The following is a 12105-nucleotide window of genomic DNA, read 5'->3' on the forward strand; positions in this document are numbered from 1 at the left end:
TTTTCAACACCGGGAGCGCAGGCGACTCTGGTTCAATTGTGGTTAGTCGCGATGGCTGCCGCCATGGCTTGTCACAGCGCCGCGGCTGGCCAGGAGCTCCGTGACAGTGATGATGTGTAAGTTAATGCACATACCCACCACAGGAGATTGGCCAAGAAACGGGCGGTACATTTAAAACACAATTGAAAGAATTGAACAAATAAAAGGCAATATTAGTGTTACAAAAACGAACAAAAAATAAAGCTTTTCCCAATTGCTTGACTAGCAATCAAAGAAAACAGGCCAGTTGCACTATAATTTTCATAAAGAATAAAAAAAAGTCGCAGTATCGCCCGAAAGGCGAAGCATCGATTGCAATAGCAAATTAGTGCACAGCTAAACGAATTAACGATAGTAGTTTTATCGACCGTATAAACTTATAAACATAGTCATACGAACTAAATTAACAAGCATGGTGCACGCGCTCGAAAGCAAACATGAACGCATCTCAATCGATGACCGCAGAAACTCGCTGTCAAAACGCTGTAATGAGAAGCTGGGCAGCAGCAGCGAATGAATTGACTTTCGTGCCGGCGCTCGCATCAACGCGAGCTAAGCCGCGAAAACAGAGCGTAGGGCGGACTCTGTCCCCGCCGCAGTTGCTTCAATATACAGCAGACCGAGCCGGGGCGCGCTTGCGTAGACCTCTCTAAAACCCCTTGATGTTGGAAAAGTAGCGACACGCTTTGATCTACGCCGCAACGCCCTCGCCGGCGCGGTCAACCTCCTCTTTTTCTCCCCCTCTTTCGCGGAGGCAGCGCATCCGCCACGCTGGCGCTGAGCCGTGCTCCCTCAAGGGCTGCAGAAGATAGCGCCAACCTTTCCCTTTCCCTCAAGAACCACTTACCACCAAGTTTCGCGCCGTTTTCGTGACGTCAGGGTCACCTGACGAGGTAGTCTCGAGCGCCGCAGCCATTCAGCGGGTAAGTAAGTGGTTCTTGAGGGAAAGGGAAAGGTTGGCGCTATCTTCTGCAGCCCTTGAGGGAGCACGGCTCAGCGCCAACGCGAAACTTGCTTTCGCGCGCCTTTAGTTTCTCCCGCTCGCCATGAGCAGTCCAAGTGGTGGTCGCCCTGCCGCTCCGAACGTGTGTTTCCCAAGTTTTTCCATCCTTTCGTAGGAATCTGAGATTCGTTCTCCGTGAAAATGCCTTGCTGCTGCGCGTTTCAATGCAGCAGGAGGCCAGAGAAAGGGAAAGCCTTATTTTATATCCCCCGAGGTGAACGGAATGTCGTGCGTCGGAAGCAGTGGCTCCATAACATCGGGAGAAGGGATTTCGCCCCTTCTAAGCACGCCGTTCTTTGCGAGGTGAATGTTGCAGCTTTCCTCATATTTGTGGATGAAGTTGCATGGAGATTTTAATGCTCTTCGCATAGCCAGACTCTTCGTTCAGTTTAATACAGAGCACCGATAATTGTGCATATAGTTTTTTTTAAGTGAATCGGCTGAAATTTTCGTTGACTCTTCGAGCCGTGACAAAGCTTTTTGTGTTTTCGCGCGTGCGTTAGTTTTCAAATGTATGTAATTTGTGAGTTAATGCCTGTAACTCATATTTTGTAGTTGTGTGCGTGTGTTTGTGTATGTGCGTGCTTGTGTGCGTGTATATGTGTGCATGTATGTGTGTGTGCGTGTGATCCTTGCGCCTGATACTTGTGAAGCCAAGGAACTATTTTACTCTTATTGCGTGCTTATTGTATCTTTGCAAAGTTTCAATACTGTGAGCATTTTTTTTCTTTATGTACTTTATGTTGCGAAGGCATGAACCGCAATATATAGGTAGATATAAGCGGTATTATGTATTATTCGCGCATGCTCATTAAGTACAAGCCACGCGCTTCTGATAATCTCCCTCAATTCTGATAAACTTGACATCTTGAAGTCTGTAAGTTAATTATCAAGTGCCAGTCTTAGCAGTTTCCGTGTAAGCAATCAGCCTTTTTTTTTTTTTTTTTTTTGAGAGAGAGACTTAGGTTACTCCCAGAGGTGATGGAATGTAATTTCTCGTCGTTTCATAGTGACGGAATACAGGCGCGTGTGTAAAGTTCTATGTTGGCTGTTTCGCAAACACAGCACGTATTTCGCACAGTGGCATTGGTACAAAGGCTTTTGGCCCACTCATTTTGGCGAATTCACTTTAAGTAAACTATCACATTTCTTCTTGGTTACCTTCTCTGAGCCTTTTAAGAGCGAAGATAGTGAACCAAATTCTCGTTTATACTATACGCTGCTTATATTGTATGCACCCAATACACCTCCGCGTTACGGACAACCCAAGTGGCGACGTAGAGGTAAACAGCTCAGCCACTGCTTGGTACTCATTTTTTCGGAGCGCTTCCGCTTGTATTCATCGAAGCGTCCTAAATGAATGGCACGACGTTCTATCGGAAACGTACTTTCGTCATGACAGTTTCACAAGGGATAAATTCCCATACAACGCTTCAAAGGGCCGAATAAACAAGCGCGCGCATTGATTCTAATGCGGCTGCAGCGAGCCACTGGAGGGTTCAGCGCCGCGCCGGCCCGGTGAGGGGGACAAATCCGAGGAGAATTGAGGAGGAAAGCGCGCGCGTGGGGGAGAGTGTCGCTACTTTCTAACATCAAGGGGCTTTAGACCTCTCTCCCCCCCCCCCCCCCCCCCGCGGAAGCCTTGCGGTCGGGTGCGCGCGACCGCTCGGGCCGCCCGGAGTGGAACGCCCTCGCTCCGGAGCGTTGCGCACGACTGGCGCATCCTTCCCCCTGCCCTCCCTTACGTGCACGAGATTGAGCCGCGATCGCCGGCTCACCTTCGCACTCTTTCACTCGCATATACGGCGCGCGGCGATTATTTTATCGCCCTTGGACTTTATAAGGAACCTCACGGTGACGCCGACGGCAGAAATCCGCCTGGAGTGCTTGAGGCATTTGAGTCGCGTTGCGTTTGCCGCCGTTGACACTTATGCACACTAAAATTGTGCACTGCCTGAGCAGGCCAGTGTTCACGACTGTAGCGCTAGCGCAATGTATTATACTCCCTACGTGGTTGCGGTGACAGCGAGGTAACACTACCCCCCCACCCCCGCTTTTTTTCTGTCACCACGGGCTGTCTCTGCCCTAATGTTCACACATGTGGTATGCCCTCACAAGCGTAGCATGTGTTAGGCTAATTTCGCCGATGTACGTCACCGGTAACTCTTGTCTAACTTAATATGCCTGGTCGCTTTTTTCTGATCCCTGACTAAGTGTGCGCGTCCGTGCTTATGACGGTCGTGCGATGCCGCTCATGCACCGAGGAAAGCTCTTCTTATATCTCGGTGAGGATGCAAGCGCCTTATCTCAGAATTTTTTGTTTGCTTATTTTTGCGGACCGAAGTACATCGTGTTTCTGGTCTGCTTGCAGACCCTTTTATTGCAAAGTTATTTGGCTTACTCGTTGAAACAGAGGACCTGCTATACGAACTTTGACGATGCAGCAGTTGCGCTTGCATAGTCTATCCTCTACTGCGCGTATATTTTGACTGGCATTACCGCAAAGCTCGAAAGTGTTCATCGGTTTTCTTCAGTGAAAGTGGCTCGGTCGAGCCACCTCATCACCTCATCAGCCAAGCAACATCATCTTTTTCGGCCCGTGCTTCACTTTCGTTATTTGTTAGTGTTTATTCCACCGTAAGTTCTGAGAAACCGAAATAACAAGAAAAAAACCAAACAAGACTTTACGTTTAGCCCTTCATAGCCCGGCCGTGTGGAGAAATTCATTAACTTGGGAGACGAACACTTATATAGAGCGTACGTTGCGGATAAACTCCTGGCTTGCGACACCGCCGCGAGCTTGAAATGATGAAGTGTCATTTCCGTGCTCGGTGAGGGCGCCGGCTAACTTACATACTCGAGCGCGCGCTGAGCGAAAATAGCGCTGTCCCCGAGCCCATAAGGCTTGTCTGTCGTCATTGTTCCCTTTAATGACCTTTCTTTTTTTTTACTTTTTTTATTGGTTATCTTCAACAGTGTCTGCCTGCATTCGCTTCATTTTCTGTCATTCCTCCATCATAGCGCCTCTTCAGTTTTTTTTTTTTTTTTCCCCCATTTTCTAGCGGCTGTCTGCATCGTCTGATGTACTTGCGTTCTTATGTTTGTCCTCTTGGGCAACAGCAGCGCCTGCGTAAACTCTGGAGGGTGGAGCTCGCTCGGCTGGTGACATTTCTTTGCACCTCCTTGTGTCCCGGCTAGCTCGTGGCGTTCCGCAGTTGGTTCTTTTGCTCATTTTGCGTTCACTGCTGCACCGGTGTCTGACAGCCGAGTTAATAACCATGGCGAAATCTGCTTAATTATGCGTCTGTTAACGTTCTGGTGGCGTGTACTCACGTTGTTGAAAAGGGGGAGGGGGGGGGGTAATCGCTCATGCGCAAGAGATTACGTCCCACTTGGCCGCGTAACGGCTAAATGTAGCGTATATATACGTATACAGCGCTTTTCATACGCCACTGCTCGAGTCGCCCTGCCAGCAGCGAACGAATTAGACAGTGTTCGCGCGCGGCATTATTGCTTCGAGTTTCATACTGTTTCTTTTGTTTTTCCCGGAAGTTTGCCCAGTGACATAAATTATTATATACACAATTACACGCGGTTTAGGCGATGTACATATACGTAGGGTTAGATGCCTGGGCCCATGGAGCTTCTTCTTTCTGGGGTTTTACGTGCCAAAACCAGTTCTGATTGAGGCACGCCGTAGTGGAGGGCGCCGGGTTAATTTTTACCACCTGGGGTTCTTTAACGTGCACTGCAACGCACGCACACGGGTGTCAGGAATCATATTGTCCTGTGGTCTCGTGTCATGAAGGACCACTGTTTGCAGTCTAGGGCCTTGTTAAGACCAGGGCAGGTCCACAAGAGAGCCTCAAGCTGAACAATATAAGCAGGTATACCCCCGAATGGTCAACGGAGGTTTTTTGTCTAGGCATATAGAAAACCGATGGGATAGTGCCGCCCCCACAGCGTATAATCTCCGCAATACCACCTCTCCTGGTGGGTGTTGCCACCTGGGATAGTCCACCACATGTTGTTATTAGAGCTCGTATGGTGCGTCTTAATGAGGTATTGATGCAGTTAGCATTCTTAGGTTTCCAGATTTCAGGTTTCAAAATTCGCGCCGGCATGGGTGGATAACATCTGAGTGACGTGAATCATCGGTATCCGACGTCACGGTGTTGGTGGTGGTGGTGATGTTGAAGCAGGCATGGTGTTCACGTGAAATACCAAAGCGTTCACGACAACGAACTCGTCCGTCGCCTACTCAATTTCACACGTGCGCCCACGTTCGTCGACTCCGGAGCTAGGTGGAAGGCGCGCACGGAGGTTTAAAAATATTTGCTGGAGTGGTAGCCCCCGCAGTTTCTTACTAGCACAGGTGAAGCCAGAGTGAAGCCAGAGTTTGCCTACACTTCTACCCTGAAAGAGGGCCGCGACAACTGAAATCGGCTCACAGCTCAATTCCTTTTCTTTAGTTATTGTAAATGCTATAGGCAAATTGGCAAATAAACGCTCGTGGTTTCTGGAAAAATGTTGCCTTTGGCAGCGTATTCATGTGTCATACAATTTAACAGGACGGTTTAGGCTTGCTTCTCAATCCAGTGACAGAAAGAAAGACGTCGAACAATATTAGTATGTGAAAACTGCCGCTCTACAATAATTCTTTTTATGCACTGGCTTTCGCGTCTTGGAGGCCACGAGCGGACTTCGCGGTAGAGCGATAGACTGGCGAAGCGTGTCCAAAGAAAGCATTAACAGGTCAGCATGGAACAGATGGATAGAACCGCATCCGATAAAGGCATATGTACAATGTAGATATAGAGGTTTTAAGGAAAAGAGAAGGATCAACAAGGGATAGGCAAAATGCTAGCGAGCTTTGCGTGTGGTGAAGTCCCCCTCGCCACAGGCAGGCTAGGTGACCGTTTGTAACCGCCCCTTTTTGAAGGGGATACCAGTAATTCATCATCGTCAAAACGCGAGAGAATAGCATTGTACGTGCACGACGCGTTTCTCGGCGTTCGCACTGACCGGCGCGCACCACATCTCGGTAGCCACGCGCGCGCACTTGGCGGTGGCGCCGCTAGGCGTCGCAACGTGTGCAAACGGAAGCGCGAAAGATGAGCCATGCATGCTGCAGTACACGTCTAATACATGACGCGTTTCGGGGATGGCAATACGGTGTATCGCTGCATTGCTTGCTTGCTGATCGCATTAACGGTGGCAGTCATTGTGAGATGGCCGGGTATCGCGGATTTTTGACGAGCTGATGTTAGAGCAGTCCCTGCGCTGTATTCGGTTATACTTGGTGCCGTTCGTGGGACGTAAGGACACTCGCATTGGCGGATACCAATAAATGGTGACGAAAACCCAGAGACAGACCGGTCTCATAGTCAACGTTTACTAGTGCGCACGTTCTACCTTTTAATGCGAGCAACAACTTGCGGAGCTATTGCTGGCTGAAAGCGTACGATATCAGAAATAGACCGCGGTAGCCGAGAGCAGCATGCGTGCAGCGAGCGAAACTGTATCGACGAAGTGAAAGGCATGCACTTGCTTCGAGGCACTTGCTCTCGAAGCTACTATACGTGCCCTAATCCCGACTCGTCGATTAGGAATAGTTCATGCTCATTCCTGTAACACATTGAAAATGTATCAGAGGAATAAAACAGTAAGCTCCTTTAATAGGACGCTAAAGCTCCTTTGTAGGACACTAAAGAGAAATATCACGGAAGATCGATAGATCAAATTTCTGGGACATGAAATGTATGGGCCTTGCTAAATATATCGAGGGCTTCTAATTAATTTTGGCAACCTGAGGTTCTTTAATGTGCACTTAGATCAATGTGCAAGAGTGCCTTGGTATTTCAGAAGCCCCATCGGAATGGGGCCGCCGCGACCGGTAATCAAGCCCACGGCCATAGCCACTGAGCCACTGCGGCAGGCATTGCGCTTTTCTCCACAAATGATGGTTTTTTTTTTTTTTTTTTTTTTTTTTTTTTAAGAGAGCTATAGTATAAACTGACTTGACCTTTTCTTAGTACGCCTTTAATAACGGTAATTAAGGTGCTTGCACCCTGATTTCGATGTTAGTATTATAGAAAAAACATAGACTTTTTTTTTTTTTGCTCGCCCGCGCTTGCCGCTCGTCTCTTGTATACGTATACTGTGTCGACAATTGTGCAGGCCTGTTCTCGATCATACTCGCGATATCTGCTTCTATTGTACTGCGCTTTTCCGTGCTCCATATATGTTATACATGGTACCTCTGTGTGTTATCTAGTGTGTCTCTATCTCCTCGCGGCTAAATTTCGACCCGGTGTACCGCCCCCCCCCCCCCTTCCTTTCCCGCGCTTATACATTATTCATTTGCCCCGTGCACGTTGAGATACAGAAAGAAGCTTGTCGCTCGCTGCAGCCGAAGCAATGGTTGACGGGCTAGCGTACAAAGCGGAGCGTCGGCGAATAAGATGCGTACGACGACGACAGGAGCGTCTGCTACGTGCGCTGTGTCGATGCGGCCACCGACTGGTGCGTCCCCACCCCTCTCTCTCTTATTGTATGTACAGGGTGTCTGTATACAAGCGGCAACCATTTTTTATCCGTTCCTGCGGCGCCCCCTTGTTCCGGTCTCTTCTTACTCGCAGGCCAGAGCATTTGGGAAGTCGGTCGCCGTCGTTCTTGTATCGCGCCGTTTCTCTTCTCGCCCGGTGGGCGCTCGTCCTTCGTCACGGTCGAATAGCCAATGGGACCAACCGTGCGGAGCCAAAGCTACAAGTTGATCGACGCATCTTTCCATTGATTTTGGCCCACTCGTATATAACGTCCTAGGCGTCAATTCTGGCATTAGTATCTCTTTTTTCCAATTCTTACTTCTTGTTTGCCGGCATCTCTGTAGGTGACACCGTCTTTTCGTTCGCGTCCACACTCCGTCTTGTTCTTTCTGAGGATTTCGGCCGCCTTACCAGTATATCTGGTCTGAAAGGAAATTTTAAAAGAAAGAGAGAGAGACATACTCGAACGGCGATATAATATATAGTAACGGTCGTTAAGCGCTCGTGTTGGACGTCTCGGTTGATATCTATCAGCCGAACAGAAATGGCGACCCCCCACCTCCCTCCCTTTTTCGTGCGGCCCTATCTGTCGGAGGTGTCAGGCGGCATCCCAACGGCGGAAGCGAGAGATTTTCACGCTGCTCGGTTGAGGATTCGAATCGAGCTTGTGGAGGAGGAAGAGAAACGAATCGAGCTTCTACGTATGTAGGTCGCCGTCGTTGCTTGGTCGTTCATCCTTTTGGTGTGGTTCTAGGTGTTCGTTTGGCTCTTGTTACTTCTTTTTTTTTTCCTTGTGTATATGTGTGCGCGCGTCACGGGATGCTTTGACGTGCCATAACTCCATCGCGCCGTGCTCAGTTGGTTCTTTCTAGTATCCCATCGGGTCTATTTCTCTCAAGTAGTCATTCTAGCGCCCCTGCATTGTTTCCCTATATTTTACTTTCACTACGTTCTAACTTTTTCTTTAGGGCCTGTAGCTTTTCTGGTCTCTCTCTCTCTCCCTCATTTTTAGTTATCTGCAGTAGAAGGAACGGCGTAAAATGGTGGTTGGAATCGGAGTGGCCAAGTTACTTTCTTTTATTTCCTTCTAGAAGAAAGGGGGGTGGGCGATGTGATTGCCTATGTTATCGCTTTCGAGATTCCCTCTGTTTAAAAAAAAAAAAAAATGTTGGGCCTGTGCTATATCACAGCGGTGGGAGAGCCGTCGCTTACTCCAATCTGAGTTTAGAATTCTTAGTGAGCATCGTCAGAAGCCAGTTGATACTTCACTCATAACTTGTCACACTTTCATAACGTTCATATATGGTTCAATTTGGAAAAGGCGCGTAGAACGAAGGTTATAGGGTATGAAAAGATGAGTAACACAGGACGCGTGTATCAATACAATTCATAGTGTCTCTACGTTGCCCCTTGTGTTACTCGCTTTTTTTTTTTCAAAAAAAATGATCATATACCAACTCGCCTAGCTAACTACTATCATCAACATTTGTATGACGCTGATGTAGTTGTACTTTGATTTTTTTTCTTTAAAAGTGACGCTTTATTTGCCTGAGTATGGGCTTTTCTGAATGGGCATCTGCGCCACAGCTACACGAGAGGTATAGAAAAAAAAATGTATAGCAACCATAAATGTGTTTAGACGTACGTTGTATTTCTCTGTGCACACACATGTCACCAACATTCTTTCTTCGACAAGTGTCACATACCTCGTTCTCCTGACATCACTGCGGACGTCTCGCACTCGGCGTCCGCCTGATTGGGACTTTGAATTTCTGCATAGCTCGTGAGTGGTGTAGTGCGTACGTATATAAACGTTGCACAGGATTAAAGTTGTGACCTCTGCGGGTCATAAACGTAAACATTGCGCGAGATTATACGTCGCGTAGTATGAAAACAAACACAATTGCACGCATCGCCGTTAGTTCTGTAGTATATAATTAACCGCTTCACAAACGAGAGCGAATCAGGAAGTATTTGCCCCTATTTTTTTAGCCAAATTATGGTTGTAAATGCGAAGTCAAAATATCCATTCCTAGCGGCGGAGCTTTCTTGGACCGGCCCGGCCTTGTCTGCCGGTAGCTCCGCGGCACGGCGCTGCTGTCAGTTGTTGAAGATGGCGGTCGTGTTTCACACGTCCACGGCGTACGAGCAACGAAGTGTGATTCGTTTTCTATGGAGCAAGGGACGAACGCCCATCGAAATTCACTGGGAAATGTAGCCCACGTATGGGGAAAGGCGATTTGCACGTTTTCGGTCGGCTGGAAAAGTTCCTGGCAGGACAGCGATTCACGTCCATTGATGAAGCCTAGACAGCCGTCCGATGGTCGTTCCACAGTTAGCCGGACGAATTCTACCACATGGGCATCTCAAATTCAGTGCTGCAATTGGACAAATGTCTGAAATGGCGTGGGGACTCTGTGGAAAAATAGTGTAAGGTGCATAGAGTAGTACGTATATTTGTAATTACCTGTATGTACCTTATTTTGGCTAATATAGAATAGGGTCAGAGACTTTCAGACTCGCCCTCGTAGATTGCAACATGTGCGTTTGATGTGCATATTTTTTTCCTTCCTCGACATTTTTTTTCTTTCCTTTTTAAAATAATTTTCGGCTGCAGATCGTGACGTCACGAGCATAAGTTGGCGCCGCCGGACGTCACATTTAATGTAGGCCCACAAAAAATGTTAACTAATTCCGCCGGCGTGAACTTTCCCGAAAGGCAATAATAATACACGTGGCCAAGTTTTCGAAAGTTACTTAGCAAATATTGATGCTCAACGCGGCGAACAGCGAGTATGAGTGTCAGCGTAGTGGTCTGTTCTTTTGATTTCATTGACTATTGAAAGTCCGATTCTTGGTTGAGATCGCCATCGTCATCATTGCCTGCACTTTGCCTTTTGCGTCGCTATGCCTTTTGCCTAAAAGGTACACTTTGTTTTCAATGTCACAATTGCTGTTACGTGGACCGTGGGATGTAGAACTCTCCAGGCTTCCTTTTCTCGCTCACATGTAACTACAGTAAATGCGCTACTGTTGTCACATCTAACGCGTACAGAGGTGAAGCGCGCCACTATGCCCTGTCGTTGCGATATGCAGGCTCGTCAGGAGTCATTTAAATGCGAAGCATTTTGACACGCATGTCATGACATGCGTGTCATGTAGGTCATGAAACAGCCGCCTACGTCTTAGTGCTCTCATGGTCGTTTCGTTAAATTATGTACCAAAATTGGTATAGTATGCCAAGAGTGTCTGACGAACATAAATGATAGGTCATGACATGAATGTCATGACATGCGTGTCATATAGATTATCAAACAGTCGCCTACGTCTCGGGGCTCTCATGTTCGTTTCGTTAACTTGGTTAAATTGGTTAAAATTGGCATAGTATGACAGGAGTGTATGACGAACGTGAGTGATAGGTCATGTGACATGCGTGTCATGTAGGTCACAAAACAGTCGCCTACGTCTTAGTGCTCATGTGGTCGTTTTGTTAACTTGGTAGGGTCCCCGCACACTGATTCGCATAACATCGATTCCCACTGGGCGTGGGATCCGCCGGCTTTCTATTCTCATCGCGCAGTTTATGTATTCCGTACTATATATAGTCCTTCATTTAATCACTGTTAAGTTAATGTCTGTTGTTAAATGGATATAAGCTGTCTTTTTACGTTTTCTACTGACCTGTTTACGACCACGTGACCCACCGCCGAGTATGCAACGGAGCGCGCAGCCGACCGCACGTTATTCGGAGTCCTTTAACTTCGCCTACATGCCTTATCGATTTACTTCGACCGAAAAGTGGTCGATTGTCTGCTGGAGTTGGCATTTGCTCTTTTGGGAATCGTGTTTGAATTGAGCGAATAAAACACTCGACGAAGTCCAAACCGCTCCCCCTGCCCCCGCACCCCACATCACGCGTGAACCAATGTCGCAAGAAGGTAGAGTTGGTTCGTAAGTGCACTGGAAGAAGATGCGCCTAAAATTGCAAGTTTCGTGCACGCATTTCTGCCGTTTACGCTTCGTGAGAGCCTTACAGTCGCCGCGGCAACATATACTTACGGAAAAGCGGCAATAAAACTTGTTTTCGATCTTCACCCGCCGCGGTTGCTCAGTGGCTATGGTGTTAGGCTGCTGAGCACGAGGTCGCGGGATCGAATCCCGGCCACGGCGGCCGCATTTCGATGGGGGCGAAATGCGAAAACACCCGTGTACTTAGATTTAGGTGCACGTTAAAGAACCCCAGGTGGTCCAAATTTCCGGAGTCCCCCACTACGGCGTGCCTCATAATCAGAACTGGTTTTGGCACGTAAAACCCCATAATTTAATGTTTTCGATCTTCATGAAAGCGTGATCAAGTCTGTTGGTACCGGTTATCTGAAGCGAACGATACAATACTTGCGGATTGGCGTAGCCTAGGGGAAAACGCTGTACGGAAAATAGCGTCAAATTCTTTTTATCCTCGGTCACTAATGACTTGTGCTCGTGAAGCCACGTTCATCGACGGCGTAGGGCACT

The 12105-nt window shown here is 47.9% G+C and overlaps 1 protein-coding gene across 4 annotated transcripts in view; it reads left to right on the top strand.

The window, feature by feature from the left end:
- Nucleotides 1-12105, top strand: part of LOC119442109 (disks large homolog 1) — a 673008-nt gene that overhangs the window by 505022 nt on the left and 155881 nt on the right. The gene's annotated exons all lie outside the window — the stretch shown is intronic.

Source organism: Dermacentor silvarum, chromosome 2 (assembly GCF_013339745.2).
Source record: "Dermacentor silvarum isolate Dsil-2018 chromosome 2, BIME_Dsil_1.4, whole genome shotgun sequence".
Classification (NCBI taxonomy): domain Eukaryota; kingdom Metazoa; phylum Arthropoda; class Arachnida; order Ixodida; family Ixodidae; genus Dermacentor; species Dermacentor silvarum.